Raw genomic sequence first — 15,840 nt, 5'->3', positions numbered from 1 at the left:
AACATTAGAAATCAGCTATATTGGCAATAACACAAAATTATTCAGTCAACTAAAATGTTTCCATTTGCCTGTAAACACAACCATTTTGTCTAAGAACTTATGCTTACACTTTTTAATTTTTTAAAAAGATTTTATTTATCTAACAAAGAGAGAGCACAAGCCGGGGGAGTGGCAGGCAGAGGGACAGGGAAGAAGCAGGCTCCTGGCTGAGCAGGGAGCTCCGCCCCACCCCAGGGGTTCTATCCCAGGACCCTGGGATCATGACCTGAGCCCAAGGCAGATGCTTAACCTACTGAACCACCAAGGTGCTCCTTATGTTTACATTTTATATGTCAAAACATTTGCTGTTCTTGTTGATATAGGCTGCAATATGAGATAAATTAACATTTTCAAATAACTAACATTTAGGAATTAGTAAAAATTGAATTGATAGATTCTTTTACTCATTCTCTACTATTCATTTTTTTAACTTTTATTTTTATTCTACTGTTTTATAAGAATAAAAACTTTTGTGTCCAAAAATACAATAAATACTTGCATTTCTGTATAAGCAGATATAAAATATATGTATATAATCCATAGGTACGTATGCTTGTATCACATAATACATCAAAGTGCTATCTGATTTACTGAAAATTTGTGCTTCATAGTTTGTGTGCTTTAATGACACAGTCTTATGTGGAAAAATGATGGCAATGCAGTGATGTTTACAATGATAGATCATCCTTTTTTTTTTAAATTTTTTTAAAAGATTTTATTTATTTATTTGACACAGAGAGAGAGTGAGCACAAGCAGGGAGAGTGGCAGGCAGAGGGAGAGGGAGAAGCAGACTCCCCACTGAGCAGGGAGTCCGATGTGGGGGTCGATTCCAGGACCTGAGATCATGACCTGAGCTGAAGGCAGACGCTTAACCGACTGAGCCACCCAGGTGCCCCAACAATGATAGATCATCTTGAATGTGTCAAAACCTATACATATTACAAAGATCTAATTTGATAGTCCTTATAATATTATTCTAAATAAAATTTAGATTTATTTTGTATGTTTAGAATTTTCCTTGGTGATTTTATTGTAGATTCTAAGAAATATTTTAAAGCATAGATATTTGCATAGTATTTCCTTCCTAATCATGAATGTGCTACATTTAAAGATTTAGATAGTCACATATATCTATTCAGATATTGTATGTTGAATTAATCTTAATTTTCTTATTAGGTCTTTTGGCTTTTCTAGTTCCTATAGTGATTATAATATTGTGATTTATTTTAATGAGCATTCCTCCTGGTTTCAGCTAGACATGCTTTTTCACAATAAAGCATAAACCTTTGATTTATTAACACCTTTTATTAAAAGATATTAGTGGACTAGACTTCTGTGACGTAAGTACTACGTATGTAAAATAGTTAAATTAACTATATTTAAGGTGGTCCACACAGTCGATAGTTACCTAAGTGTCAGGTATAGCCTTTCAAAAATATTTTTAGGAGAATTTGGAAGGCATAGTTTAAATTATACCACTGATCTAGCATAGGTATCTGTATGTTCAGAAATACTTGGTGTAGTGAGTGCCTAGGTGCTTTATTTTTAACATCCAGTTAGAAATAGCATCTTGAATATAATGAGTGGCACAGAGCAATGCAGACAACTTCTGAATAGTTTTACAGCAGTAATGTCCCCCAAGGCATTATTTTGTTGAGGGTTTAAAAGCACCAGGAAAACAGCTCCAACCTTGAGTGACCAGGTCGGCTTCCTCGCTTAAATCAATTGTGTTGGACTTCTGAATTCACAACTTCACTATCAACTACCCGCTCAAGTCATTAATAGGAGACCCCAGATCTTTAGTTTTGTTTACCCTCTTATGTGACTTTCATACTTAGAACCAAGTGACAGGCACAAAATCAATCTGCATTTGTCATCATTCTTCTTAAAATCCTCTTAGGAGATGGCACAAGCCCATTTTCAAGATACACCAAGCCCTCTTCTATTTCTCTACCATTATCTCTCACCTCTCTGTCACATTTTTACTTCAATGTTACCAAACTACAGAAGTTTTCAAAACACACATCCTTTTCCTTGCCTCAGTGTGTTTCCGTTCCTGTTTTTGGAGAGCTTTTAATCTCTTTACTGGGCTCTTTCATCTTTATCTCTCAACACTCAACTCAGCTCCAGTTCTAAGACCCTTCTGTGGCAACTCTGATCTTAGACCTCTCAGCCTACAATAAGTGTCTCTTCTACACTATCACAATGTACTGCCTTGTCTCCTTTATTATACATAACCTACATATGTCTGTGTTCTCTTTCTTTGCCTGTTCCATGTTATCCTATAAGCTGACTTGGGAATGCCAATGCTGTTTATACACAAAATTGCCTGAAGCAAAGTCAGATGTCAGTTTCACAGTTAGGTTGAAAGGAGCTTTTTCCCCTCATACCTGTTTGCTCCCCTCATCATTTCCTTTCCCTTCATTTTTACCACATGTTAACGTTCCTAGGTCTTTCTCACTCTATCATATCTGACCTGAAATATGTTTATTTATTTTGAAAGATGTATCAACATGCCCAACTAAATTGTGTGCAGAAAAACAAAGACCATATATATATTTTTGCTCTTTTAGAAGAAAATGCTAAAAATTAAACTTGCAATTCCATATCATGTATAAATTTTTGTCTAGGATAAAAGTAGATAATACAATAAAACATGAAAATTGTGTCTAAAATGACATTTAACTGATAGTCCTTAGAGTTAAAATCTATCAATTGCTAGTTATATTGAGAAATGATGTGGCACCGAACCAAGTTTCTGGTGTTAAGTACAATATTATTTCATCAAATGAAGAAAATTATCTCAGTTAAATTCAGATATAATAGTAAACTATATTCTTTTTTTTATTTTTTGTAACAATCAAACAGATGCTTTATTCTGTTAAATCATGAGTGACAAATCTTTGAAATATATTAAACATAGGTAAAAGGATGGGTAATACCAGTGACAACAAAGTTGGCTTCCTTTTTCTCGAGAACAATAATGTAAAAGTATACCTAGTAGGATTTTATATATATATGTTTTTTTCCTCTTTAAAAATTGCAATTACAGTCCTGGACTTTTGTCCCAGAGGTATTAAAAATTATGTTCACACAAAAACTTGTGTGCAGATGTTTAAAGCAGCTTTGTTTGTAATAGTCAAAAACTAGAAACACTGAGATGTTCTTCAATGGATGAATGATTTTGCGGACTGTGGTGGCCCATCCCTGCCATGTAGTACTACCCAGCAATAAAAAGGAACAGGCTGTTGACACATGCAGCAACCTAGAGGACTCTCCAGAGAATTATGCTCAGTGAAAAAGTCTATCCTCAAAAGTTACATATTGGATAATTCCATTTATATAACTTCCTTGAAATGACGAAATTACAGAAATGGAGAACAGATTAGTGGTTGTCAGAGGAAAATGGAATAATGGGAAAATAGGCATCGTTATAAAAGAGCAACATGAAGGATCCTTTGATGATGGAAATGTCCTATATCTTCAAGGTCAATATCTTTATTGTGATATTGATATTGTACTATAATTCTGAACAATATTAAAGGATACATGGGATTTCTCTGTATTATTTCTTACAATTGCAGGTGAACCTATAATTATATCAAGAGAAAGTTTAATTTCAGAAAGGTAGTTTTGTTGATAATTAAAGAGTGATAAGAAGAACTTCCATTCCTCTTTAATTGTATGTTTTTTAAGACGTATAGTAAAGAATTTGATTATAATACATGCTTTGAACCTAAAAGCACAGACAGATATGAATTAAATCTTCTTTCTCCCCCATAACAATGCAAGCATTTGTTACTTTACCCTATCTTGGAAGCAAAAAACACAGAAGGACATGAAATCAAGTAGGTTAGTGTTGTTAATATAAAATTCTAACTAAATGGGGTATAAACTCTTTATCAATGTTTCATAAAATGCAAAAAAAAAGATTTATTAAAAACTGACCATTTGTGAGACACTTTGCTTGTTGGAAACAACATAACAATAAATTATATGTTTTCTGTATTGAAGATTAATATCTGAGTAATAAGTTCCTAACCAACAAAGATAATAAAGTGTAAAGTGACCTGCTATGAAGTACATGCTATGGGAAATGGCAGGGAGCTGGGCGGGGCGGGGGGGAGGTGCAAAATCATCCAAACCAAATACCAAGGTGAAATTGTTTCCTTTAAATCTCTGATGTAGGGGCGCCCGGGTGGCTCAGTCATTAAGCATCTGCCTTTGGCTCAGGTCATGATCCCAGAGTCCTGGGATCGAGCCCTGCATCCAGCTCCCTGCTCGGTGGGAAGCCTGCTTCTCCCTCTCCCCCTGCTTGTATTCCCTCTCTCGCTGTCTCTCTCTCTGTCAAGTAAATAAATAAAATCTTAAATAAATAAATAAATAATAAATAAATAAATAACTTAGGTAGTATAACAATTAAATGAGTAGAGATATAGCTCCAATTCAATCATATTAGTTAACTTACCACATTGATTATTCATATTTGAAATCAGATTTAAAATTAGGTGTCTTAGTGACTTTCTGATCTGTTAACTGAAATATATTAAAATATTTGAGAAGGAATTGTTCATGTTAAAACAGTGTGATTACATCAGAAATTTCAAATTTCCTCCTCTATTTTATGTTGTTTTTATTTGAATGTATACTTGAGCTGTTTATACTTTCATTTATTCATTCTCATATATATTCATCCAATAATACCATATATGCAACAATAATCACTAATAAAAATATATAATATATAATACATAATGTAATGTAACTTACCAAATATTTGCCAAATGTTAAACACTGATGTAGAGAGCTAAATTATATAAATTATCTATTTTTCAACTTAGCAAAACTTATTTTTACTTTACAAATGAGAAACTGGTGATTTTGGTGTCAGAGTTGTGCCTGTAATATTATTCTAAATTATTTTCTTTTTCCACTCTAATATTATGTATATTTGAGAATATGAACTGTGTGATTTATATATATTAAATAAACTTTCTTGAGGACTTTTTTAGTCAGTAAGAGTTTGTAATATTTAATGGAGAAAATAAACAAAATCAAAAGGTATTAAGAAAATACATTATTGACAGGATTAATGTTATAGTTACTAAAGTCTTTTATTTAATGATTTCATCAACAGTGATAGTAGGAATAAAAACCAAGGAATCTTATTCCTGTGGTTTCCTAGTTGGCAGTTAAACATTGACTCTTAGGTTGATGGGACCATAAGCTGCATGATTAGGGAAGCACTAGTTCTTACCCTTGGATGCCAGTTTATCTACTACAGTCGCTGATTAAATAGGCCTTGCCCAGATATAACAGCTGGGTGAAGGCTCAAGCCTTGCCAATTGCAGCTTTGTGGTATGGATAACTACTGGTAGAATTATCCACTCTGGCATTCCTAGATGGATACATCAGCTTGATCTTTTGGTGTGATCAAATGTTGGAAAGGTGATGTGACTCAAGACTTAAAGTTGTTCAATCCTTGCATTAGAACAGGAGTAATCATTTTAATCATTGAACTATAGCTGATTTCCATTGAGTTTTAGAGAATGCCAGTTTCTTTTCTAGGATGATGCTTTTCTAGGCATTACTAGGTCTTAGGCAGTTCAACATTTACCTTTCATTGGGAAGGTTGTTTATGATTTTGGAAAACATTCTCTCAGCAGCTTTTGATGATTAAATATAAAAATACACATTAAAAGCTCAGAAAATATGTTCTAAAATATGGTAATTACTAGTATACATATAAATATGTTATTAGAATGTGTATAAAATAATATACATAGATAATCTTAAATTAACAAATGAGGAAACTGAGGTTCAAAAAGTATAAGTGAATTGTCCACACAGAAGTTAATGACCTGAGTATTAAATCTCCAATTTTCTAAATCTAAAATAGTTTTTATTTTAGCCTACATAAAAAATGTGTTTTGGGCTATATGTATGAAAAGTAACAATTTTTAATATAAAGTGAACATATATATTTTTTACTTAATTGATAACAATTAAATTTCTCTGACATAAGATGTTTTTATAATATACTTCAAAAATATTTTATAAAATACATAAAAGTTATCCTCACAATTGGATTACACTCAAATTTAGAGATTAATTCTTCCAAAATACAAGCTCAAGAAGAATCTAAGTAGAGCAATGATGCTGAAAATATCATGTTTAATGTGATTATAAACATAAAGAAAAAGAACATTACCTGCCTAAAGCAATGCTTATTATTGTTCAGTTTTATTTGATAATGAGCTAAATGTCATGGGACCATAAATCATTACTTCTTATTATGAGAAAAAGGATATTGTAGTAGATGACATTTCTTAATGTGGGAATTTTTTTAAAGTAGCAGTTATGATTTTTCCTCTGATTTAATGAGAGGAAATATGGAATATAACAAATTTCAGGGGTGGGAGGGAAAGCAGCAGTGTGTAACAATTAAATGCACAGATTCTGAAATTAGACTGCTCAGGTAGAAATCCAGTCTCCACTATGGACTCTGAGAAACAAACTGAGGGTTCTAGAGGGGAGGGGGTGGGGGGGATGGGTTAGCCTGGTGATGGGTATTAAAGAGGGCACGTACTGCATGGAGCACTGGGTATTATATGCAAACAAAGAATCATGGAACACTACATCAAAAACTAATGATGTAATGTATGGTGATTAACATAATAATAATAAAAAAACTATATAAAAAAAAAAAGAAATCCAGTCTCCAAAATTAGAGTCAGATTTAGTAAAATGTCTTTGTCATTATTCTACAAGCTTCATGTTTTTCATCTGTAATGAAATCCAATCCATTATCGGATTGATGGTTTAGTTGAATAAAGTGAGCAACATGAAAATTCTCAGAGAAAAAGTTTGATACTGAATATGTTCCTCCAGAAAATGTTGACTGGTATAAAAGCTTTGTTTGTTTGCTTTTAAATGAGAAAGGGAGAAAGACATCTAGATTATTTTTTGTCTTGTAAAATATGAAAATGAATTCCTTTTAATTTTACCACCAAAAAATTTGATAAAACATTGCATTATTTTCAATTCCTTCGTTTTGTGTACTAGAACTCACTTTTTCTCATTCTATTAATTATAGTCACTTATGTAAAATTAAATATATACACACATCTTATTATTTTTAAGTTGAATTCCTGATTCACAAACATTTAATGGCTATGGTGATATGGTTTAGAGTTTTTAGTATTTTAGAACTCTGCCTTGTAATTTCCTGATGCAGTGAATTATAGTAAAATACCATAAGTTTACTTTTCTCTTTAATACTGTTAGATAATTGATTATAAGAGCTTTAAAAAGATCCACTATCCATGTGCTTTGTAGATTAAAGTTATGAAAACTTCATGCTGGCCTCTAATTTCTATGCATTACACTTATTAATATAAATACTATAAATAGTGAAAATTAAAGTGAAATTTTTGAATAAAAAGAAAACAATATAATTTCCAAAATTTATGAAATTTCAAAACATCTTAATTATTAATCCAAATGCAAAATGGCCATCTAACAGTTTCTAATTCTTTCTTGAGTTTTTTATTCAATTATGATATATAACAAATATTTTAAAATGCACAAATTTAAATTTTATAGCTTAAAGAATTATCACTAACACATCATCTGAGGTCAAATTATAGATTATCAGCAACCTGTATGTCATGCTTGCTACTCCCAATCATTAAATCAAACATTTATCACCACAAATATGCTTTATTTGCTACTGAACTTTATATACATTGCGTATCCTTATTTTTGTCTCCTGTTACTCAGTAAAATGTTTGGAAGACCCATCACTTACATTTCAAGCAGCAGTAGGTCATTAATACTTATTTATGTACGTATGTATGTATTTATTTATTTTTTGCTGTGTGGTTTCCCATTGCATGAATATTCCAAAATATTGTTACCCATTCTGCTTGTGGACATTTGGGTTGTGCCAGTTTGAAGCTTTTATGAGTGATGCTGTTAGGAACTAATTTTTCAATATATATTTTGCACGTACATATGGATCTCTCTTAGGTATACACCATGGATTAGAATTGTTTGGGCTCTACGTTTTGCTTTGAAAGATACTGCTCATCAATTTTCCAAAAAGGTTGCAACAATTTACATTCCCAACAGTGTGTAGATCTTGTTATTCCACATGTTCTCCAACTCTTGATATCCTCAGCTTTTAAAACTTAGCGATTCTAGGGAGCTGTATGTATGTATGTGTATAAATACACATACAAAAAGATATAGCTGTATCTTTTTGTGGATTTATTTTATTTTATTTTAATTTAAAGTATGCTTTACACCCTAAGTGGGGTTGGGACTCACGACCCCAAGATCAAGACTTGCATGCTCTATGGACTGAGCCAGCCAGGCGCCCCTGTGGGTTTATTTTAGACCTCCCTATGAATAATGATGGTTAGTATCTCTCCATTGCTTTCTGGTTATTTGAAAATTTCTTGTGTTGCCTGCACTACTACTTTTTCTCCTCCTCCTCATTATTATTATTGACAATTATTTGATAAAGCCTAATAAATCAAAGACCACCAGGAAAAAGCCTGAAGCCTGTCAAAATCAGATTTACTGACCTGATACAGCTAGAAAGAGAACTTCAAGAGAACTATAAAATGCCACTATAAAGAGATTAGGGGAAAAAAAGAGAGAGAGAGAGATTAGGGAAGCATCTTGTCTAAAGTTTGGCCTCTCTCCCTATGATTCTTAGAGTCTAAGAGAAGCAGTCGTCAATCCTGGATTGGCCCATATTTCTGAGGTGGGTTTAAGAAGTAGGGATCAACTAGGGGTTGGGTGCTGTGAGGCAAGGCAGCTTAGTGATTAGGTATCACCAGTAACAGATAGGACTGGCAAAGTGGCTCTAGGGTATCATTGATAAGAAAGCAATAGCCATTAAAAGAAGAGGTCATTATGCTAGTTCACAGTTGCTTCATGACCTTGGAAAAACCACAGTTCTAGTTAATTTTGCCACTGACTTTATCTGTGTCTGTTCTCCCAGTGTGATTAATGGCAGGGATACTTTTTCTCTTTTTCAGGCCAAGTTGATTTTCACTCTTCTAGTCCCAGACAGGTTTTTACTCTTTCATTATGTATTCTCGATACAAATCTTTGTTGTTTTATGCAGTGAGACTATCATCTCCCATTCTTTGGTTTTCCCTTTTCTTCTCTTAATAATGCCTTCTGATGAACAGAGGTCCTTAATTTTAATGAAGTGAAATTCATTAATTTTTAGTTCAGGGTTAGTGTTGGTGTATCCCATTTAAGAAATGCTTGCCTGTACAAGTTCATGAAGGTATCTTCCGTATTATCTCTAGAAGATAATTTGTTAATTTCCCTTTCACGTCAAGTCTACAATTCATCTGGCATTGATTTTTGAATACAATGTAAGGTACTAATCTAGATAATGAGATTCAATATTTTTTCCCTCTTTGCATATAAATAGCCATATTGTCCAATAACTTTTATTGGAAAGATTATTCTTTTTCACTATGTTACAATGCTTTTTTTTTTCTCATAAACCTGGTGACAATATATATAGGTGCGTCTGTTTCTATACTAAAATATTTTCCATAGGTCTATTTAACTATCCTTCTACTAATATTATACCATTTTAATTACTGTAGAAATATAGTAAGTCTTGGGACTGGCTAATGTAACTCCCCTAACATTCTTATCATAAATTGTATCTTTAGTTTACTTTGTTTGCCAGTTCACAATATATACACACAGAAATCAAAAAAGACCTGATAGGATGATGATAGGGATTGCATTGAATCCAAATGAATCCATATATCAATATAAGGATATTTCCCAATTTTGAAATGTTCAGTCTTCCAAACATCGAACATGGTATAGCTCTTTTTATTTGTCTTTATTTTTAATTTCTCTTAATAGTATCTTGTAGGGGCTCCTGGGTGGCTCAGTTGGTTAAGCATCTGCCTTTGGCTCAGGTCATGATCCCAGGTCCTGGGATTGAGCCCTGCTTTGGGCTCCTTGCTCAGTGGAGGGCCTGCTTCTCCAGCCACCCCCCTCCCCCCTTGCTTATGCTCTGTCTATCTCAAATAAATAAATAAAATCTTTAAAAAAAATGGTATCTTGTAACTCTATATAGATCTTGCATGCATTTTATAACATTTATTGCTAGGTTTTAACATTTTTTCATAATTGAAAGATAAATAATAATCATTTTCTAATTGTTTGATACTGGTATATAATAATGCATTTACTTTTTGCACAATGATCTTTATCCAGATAATTTGCTAAAATGATTTATTAACTTGAATAGATTTTCAGTCTTTTAATACTTCTTACAACATAGTTACATCCATGAAAATGACAGTGTATGTTTTCTTCATGTCTCAGCTTTATACTCCCTTTTCTATATTTGGGACTTGAATAGACATGAGGTTAATGGTTCCCAATCTCAATGGGAACACTTTCAATATTTAATAAGTATAATGTTTTCTCTAAGTTTGTTGTACCCAATCTTTATTAATTTAGAACATTCTCTTCTATATCTAGTTTACTAAAATTTTTGTCTTAAAATTATTTTAAATGTTATCAAATATTTTTTAATGTTCTTATGTTTTTCTAGTTTTATCAATAAAATTTATCAACTTTTTTTCTAGTTTTTTTTTTTGTGGTAAAATACACACAACATAAAATCTACCATCTAAATTATTTTTAATTTTTTTAAAAGATATATTTATTTGAGAAAGAGAGGGGGCAGGGCAGAAGGAGACTGAGAGAGAAAAACTCAAGCAGACTCCGTGCTGAGCATAGAGCCTGTTGTGGGGCTTGTTCTCATGACCCTGAGATCAGACCTGAGCCAAACCAAGAGTCAGATGCTTAACCGACTATACCACCTAGGTGCTTCTAAACTATTTTTAAATGTACAGTTCAGTGGTATTAAATATATTCATAATGCTGTCCTACCACCACAACCATCCATTTCCAGATCTCTTTTCATTTTATAAAACTGCAACCCTGCACTCATTAAACAATAGCTTGCCATTCTCCCATTTCCCCAGCCCCTGGAACCACCATTAATGTTGTTATAAACATAGGTGTACAAATATTTCTTTGCGACACTACTTTCAAGTCTTCTGAGTACTTACCCGAATGTGGAATTATTGGATCATATGGTTATTATATATATATATATATATATATTTTTTTTTTTTTTTGCGAAACCACTGTTGTTTCCCATAGTGGTTGTATTATTTTACCTTCCCACCAACAGTACATGAGAGTTCCAATTTTTCCACAGCCGCACCAACACTTCTTTTTTTTTTTCTTTTACAATAGCCAACCAATTGGAAGTGAGATGAACAATGCTACTCAAGTTTCCTTGAGCATTCCTCACTTATTTCATTCTCGAGTCTTGTTAATTCAACATTCTCTTATAATTTGCAAGATGTATTATTCAAATATATTTATGTTTAATTTTGATAGGTAAGATAAGTTTTTGTTATTTTCAGCTAAAATAATGCCAACTGGAAATTTTAGGGACTGGCAATCTTAAAAAAGTCATATACAAATTTAGTGTGCCATGGTCTTATATTACTGTTTGCCTAGGCACTTTAAATTACCTTAAGGAATTCAGAGAGGTCAACTTCTCTTGATTATAACCAAGGAGAAACAAAAGCATGCAAGGAAATCAGCTGTTTTCTTCTCCCATTATTCTTGGAACCTACACTCCTGGATGTATATTGCTCATTATGTTTTCCAAAGTCATGGACTGCCATGTTTAATACCTGAGTCTTAAATGAGAATAGACAGGAAGATAATAAAGTTTTCAGTTATTTTCCTCACTGGATCCTCTTTCTTTCCTGCCCTAAACTTCAGCCCAATGAATTCTGAACTAGCGTTTTATTGCATCTTGGTCATGTGGCTGGCACTCCTGTTGGAGGTAATTGATGAATATTCCCCACCAGTAAATTTAATTACAATTCCTGAAATGATGATATGCATTCATAGTGCAATCCTTAGTTCTGAGTCAATTTTATCTTTACTGAGAATTGAAAGGTGAAAACAACCAATTTTTAAAAAATTTAATATGCAGTTACATCATAGATGAAGCCAAACATTTTCCCATGTGGCTTTATTATTTTTCTTCATTATAACAACAACTATTTACTGAGGTGTCTACTATTATTAGAAATTATCCTAGGTGACAAATGTAAAATCACATATACTATCTCTCATAATTAATAGTTCTGTGAAAATAAATGGAGGATAAGTATGAAAAAAAATATTCCAAACCATTGTACATTTAATTTACCAGATTTTTCAATTTTAACAAAAAATTACCAAAATTGAATTATAACTATTAAAATTTAGGAACCACATTGTAAATCAGGGATAATTTGGAATTGGTAAGACGTCTTGCAAAAAAAACTACCCCTCCTTTATGTTCCAGTGGCTGAACCATCTAATGATAACAAAATTATTATTCCTGGCAGAAAAAAATGAGTTAACATTAATGCTTTAAAACCCCTGACCTGGTTAATTCTACAAAACCAAGTAGGTTAATTCCCTGATTGGCTATTGTGTAAATAGAGTATGAATTATTAAAACTATTTGTAGGCCTTTACTCATGCATTATTTGATAATGAAGTCACAGAGAATATAAAAATTATTACGCTAATCAATTATCAGTTATGTTAATAAGATTCAAGTGTATATACATGAGTTACACAAGGTAAAATTAAGTTCATTCTGTATGTTGCATATATGTCTTCTAAAATATTAGCCTATGGATTTATTATTTGAAACAAATTGATCACAAAAATGGTCATACCTTTTTACTGTGAGATAAAAATAATAGAAACATATTGCTTAAAAGTTTTTAAAACTTGTTTTATAAATGTACTTTTAAAGTTCTTTTCTGTTTCTCTTAGAAGTGAAACATCAATAACATAGTCATTTTCACATTTAAGGTCCATGTAAGCTTTTTGCCTCTTGCTATACTGTAGAAAGTCAAAGGTGCTAGAAGGGCGACCCACACTTCGTGCTGTTGCTCTTGAGCCAATGGCAATTATTTTCGTTCTAGGTTAATAGGGCACCAACATCTCAGCCCTATATTTTGACAGCTGCAACTTTGCCATTTAAAGGTTAGAGTCTCTTTTTTTGAGAGAAAAACATAGAAGCTCTTCCATCTTAGAAGACATTTTCTAACTCTCCAAAATATGTTAGAATATCATTAAATTGTAAAACCTTCAATTTAAGGTATCACAATTTTTGTTTTATTTCATGATGAACCTAATAGTATATGTCCACTGTCAAAACTGAATATAAGAAAAATGATAAAAAAATAAGAACAGAAAACTTTGAGAAGGTATTCAAAACACAAACTACTATATGATGATTTACTGAAAATCTTCAGTATTCAGGGGAAAATGGAAACAAATTCAATACTGAAATATTTTATCCTTATTGGACTGACAAAAATTCAAATGCTGAATGGTACTAAGTACCTTAAGGATGTGGGTATAGAGAATCATTCATGTACCTCAAGTAAGAGGAAGCTTTTTAGAGCTCAGTAATAATGGATATATTAATTAGCTTAATTGTGATAATCATTACACAAGGTAAACTTATATCAAAACACTGCATTGTACATGTTAAATATATACAATTTTTAATTTGTCAATTATACCTCATTAAAGCCAAAAAAAGATAATGTACCTGGAACTGAATAGTGTGACTAACTTAACTCTTGCTAATTGAGATCTGGAAAAAAAAAATGCAAAAGGAGAAAAGGAAAAGTAGTTGACTAGGAAATACTAAATTATAGATAAGACATTAGATAGCATGAGAGAAAATTAAGAGAAACAAATATTATTTGTTAATAACAATTTCTTTCCAACATACAGTTTTAGGCATCTCTATACGTATCTATTTCATATCCCTATCTCTATCTCTCTCTATCATCTATCTAGCTATGCCTATAGATACGTATTTTATAGCCTTATCCAGATTACTCATATATACATGACTATCTAGATAGTGTTCTTCCCAGGGTGCCTGGGTTAGGTTAGGTGTCCAGCTCTTGATTTTGGCTCAGGTCATGATCTTGGGGTCCTGAGATCAAGTGAGGCTCCTTGCTCAGTGGGAAGTCAGCTTGAGATTCTCTCCCTCTGCCCCTCCCCCCACTCATACTTGCTCGCTCTCTGTCTCTCTCTCTCAAAGAAATAAATAAATCTTACAAAAAAAGATAGTGTTCTCACCCGTCTCAATAGACTTAATAAAATTATCTCCTTTTTAATCAACAGATTGTTTTAGTGATGTTTGGGAGAGTAGGCAACCCGCAATTTTAGTAGCCCCTGTGAAATCCGATAAGGAAACCCTTGCCACCATTCGGAAACAGTTTAAACTCCTGAGGACTCTTGACCTAAATATGAGCATCTCCTCAATTGCAGTGCTGAGGCAAGTTTCACAATAGATCTGAGCTCTGATTTCTACTCATCAGTCTTCCAAATGCCAGGTTTATTTTGTCTCCTACAAATTATAAACCTCCTTTAGGAATTAATTGATTAGATTTGAAAGACATATCTTCAATGAAAAGCTACTTTATTGCTAACATTACTAACTCCGTGACCATCCCACAGGGACAGGATGGACCCTCACCAAGAATTTGGTTCAGATATTAAAACTGAATGTGACACACACACACACACACACACACACACACACCAATATAGCATGAAAGGTTTATTGCTTACATAATAAGATTTTCTAGGGAGAACAAGACAGACAAGCTGGTCCAAAAATAGTTTGAGAAGGCAGGAAAAGGAGCCTGACTTGAAGTTTTGGTGTGATTAGGGGATGGGGCTGGTTTGGTCTGTGGGCAGGGGCTTGCATGGTTTAAATCCCCCACTAGTGTCGAAGATGGGAGGCCACAGAGGAGAAGAGAAAAGAGAGGGGTGAGGCTTAGAAGTTGTTGGTGATCAAACACCAAAAACTAGGGGTGCCTGGGTGGCTCAGTCGTTAAGCGTCTGCCTTCGGCTCAGGTCATGGTCTCAGGGTCCTGGGATTGAGCCCCACGTCGGGCTCCCTGCTCTGCGGGAAGCCTGCTTCTCCCTCTCCCACTCCCCCTGCTTGTGTTCCCTCTCTCGCTGTGTCTCTGTCAAATAAGTAAATAAAGTCTTTAAAAAAAATAAAAAACTAGTTAGACTCTTTACTACAAAAACTGTTCTTCCATCTGATCTTTTCAGTTTTTAACATCAGTCTCTCAGATGAAGTTCCTAAAGAAATGGACAGGTGTAGTGTTAGATAAGTCATCCTTCAAAGGATAAACATTACCTTGGGATACTTTTGAAACTGTCTGAGAGGAATCTTCCAATTCCATGACTGAGACATTGATACAGAGCCAACAGGAACCTCCATACAGGGACTCAGTTTCTAAAGACTCTTGAACCAAGGAACATATAAGCATATCTTTGCAAAAATCATTTTGGAACTAACTCCCAACTTATTTCAAATGGCTTTCTTTTCTACCCCACACAACCAAGTCAGGTTACATAGCTTCATCTATTTCTAGACTATGATCCAGATTTGTTTAAAAAAGTCTATTCTAGAAGGCCAATACTAAAAAATAAATCTTTGTACTGGCTTATATTGAACAGCTTCATAATAAAAATGAAGCCCATCTTATTTACAAGAAACCCGAGCTTTCCTCAAAGCTTGATGAAGTTCCCAGTGCTGGTGCTACATGATGAGGACAATTTTCCTAAAAAAGAAAATTCAATAAGAAAAAATATTGAGAGGGGCATCTGGGTGGC

Source organism: Phoca vitulina, unplaced genomic scaffold (assembly GCF_004348235.1).
Source record: "Phoca vitulina isolate PV1807 unplaced genomic scaffold, GSC_HSeal_1.0 scaffold26, whole genome shotgun sequence".
Lineage (NCBI taxonomy): Eukaryota > Metazoa > Chordata > Mammalia > Carnivora > Phocidae > Phoca > Phoca vitulina.
Note: the sequence above shows the minus strand (reverse complement) of the source record.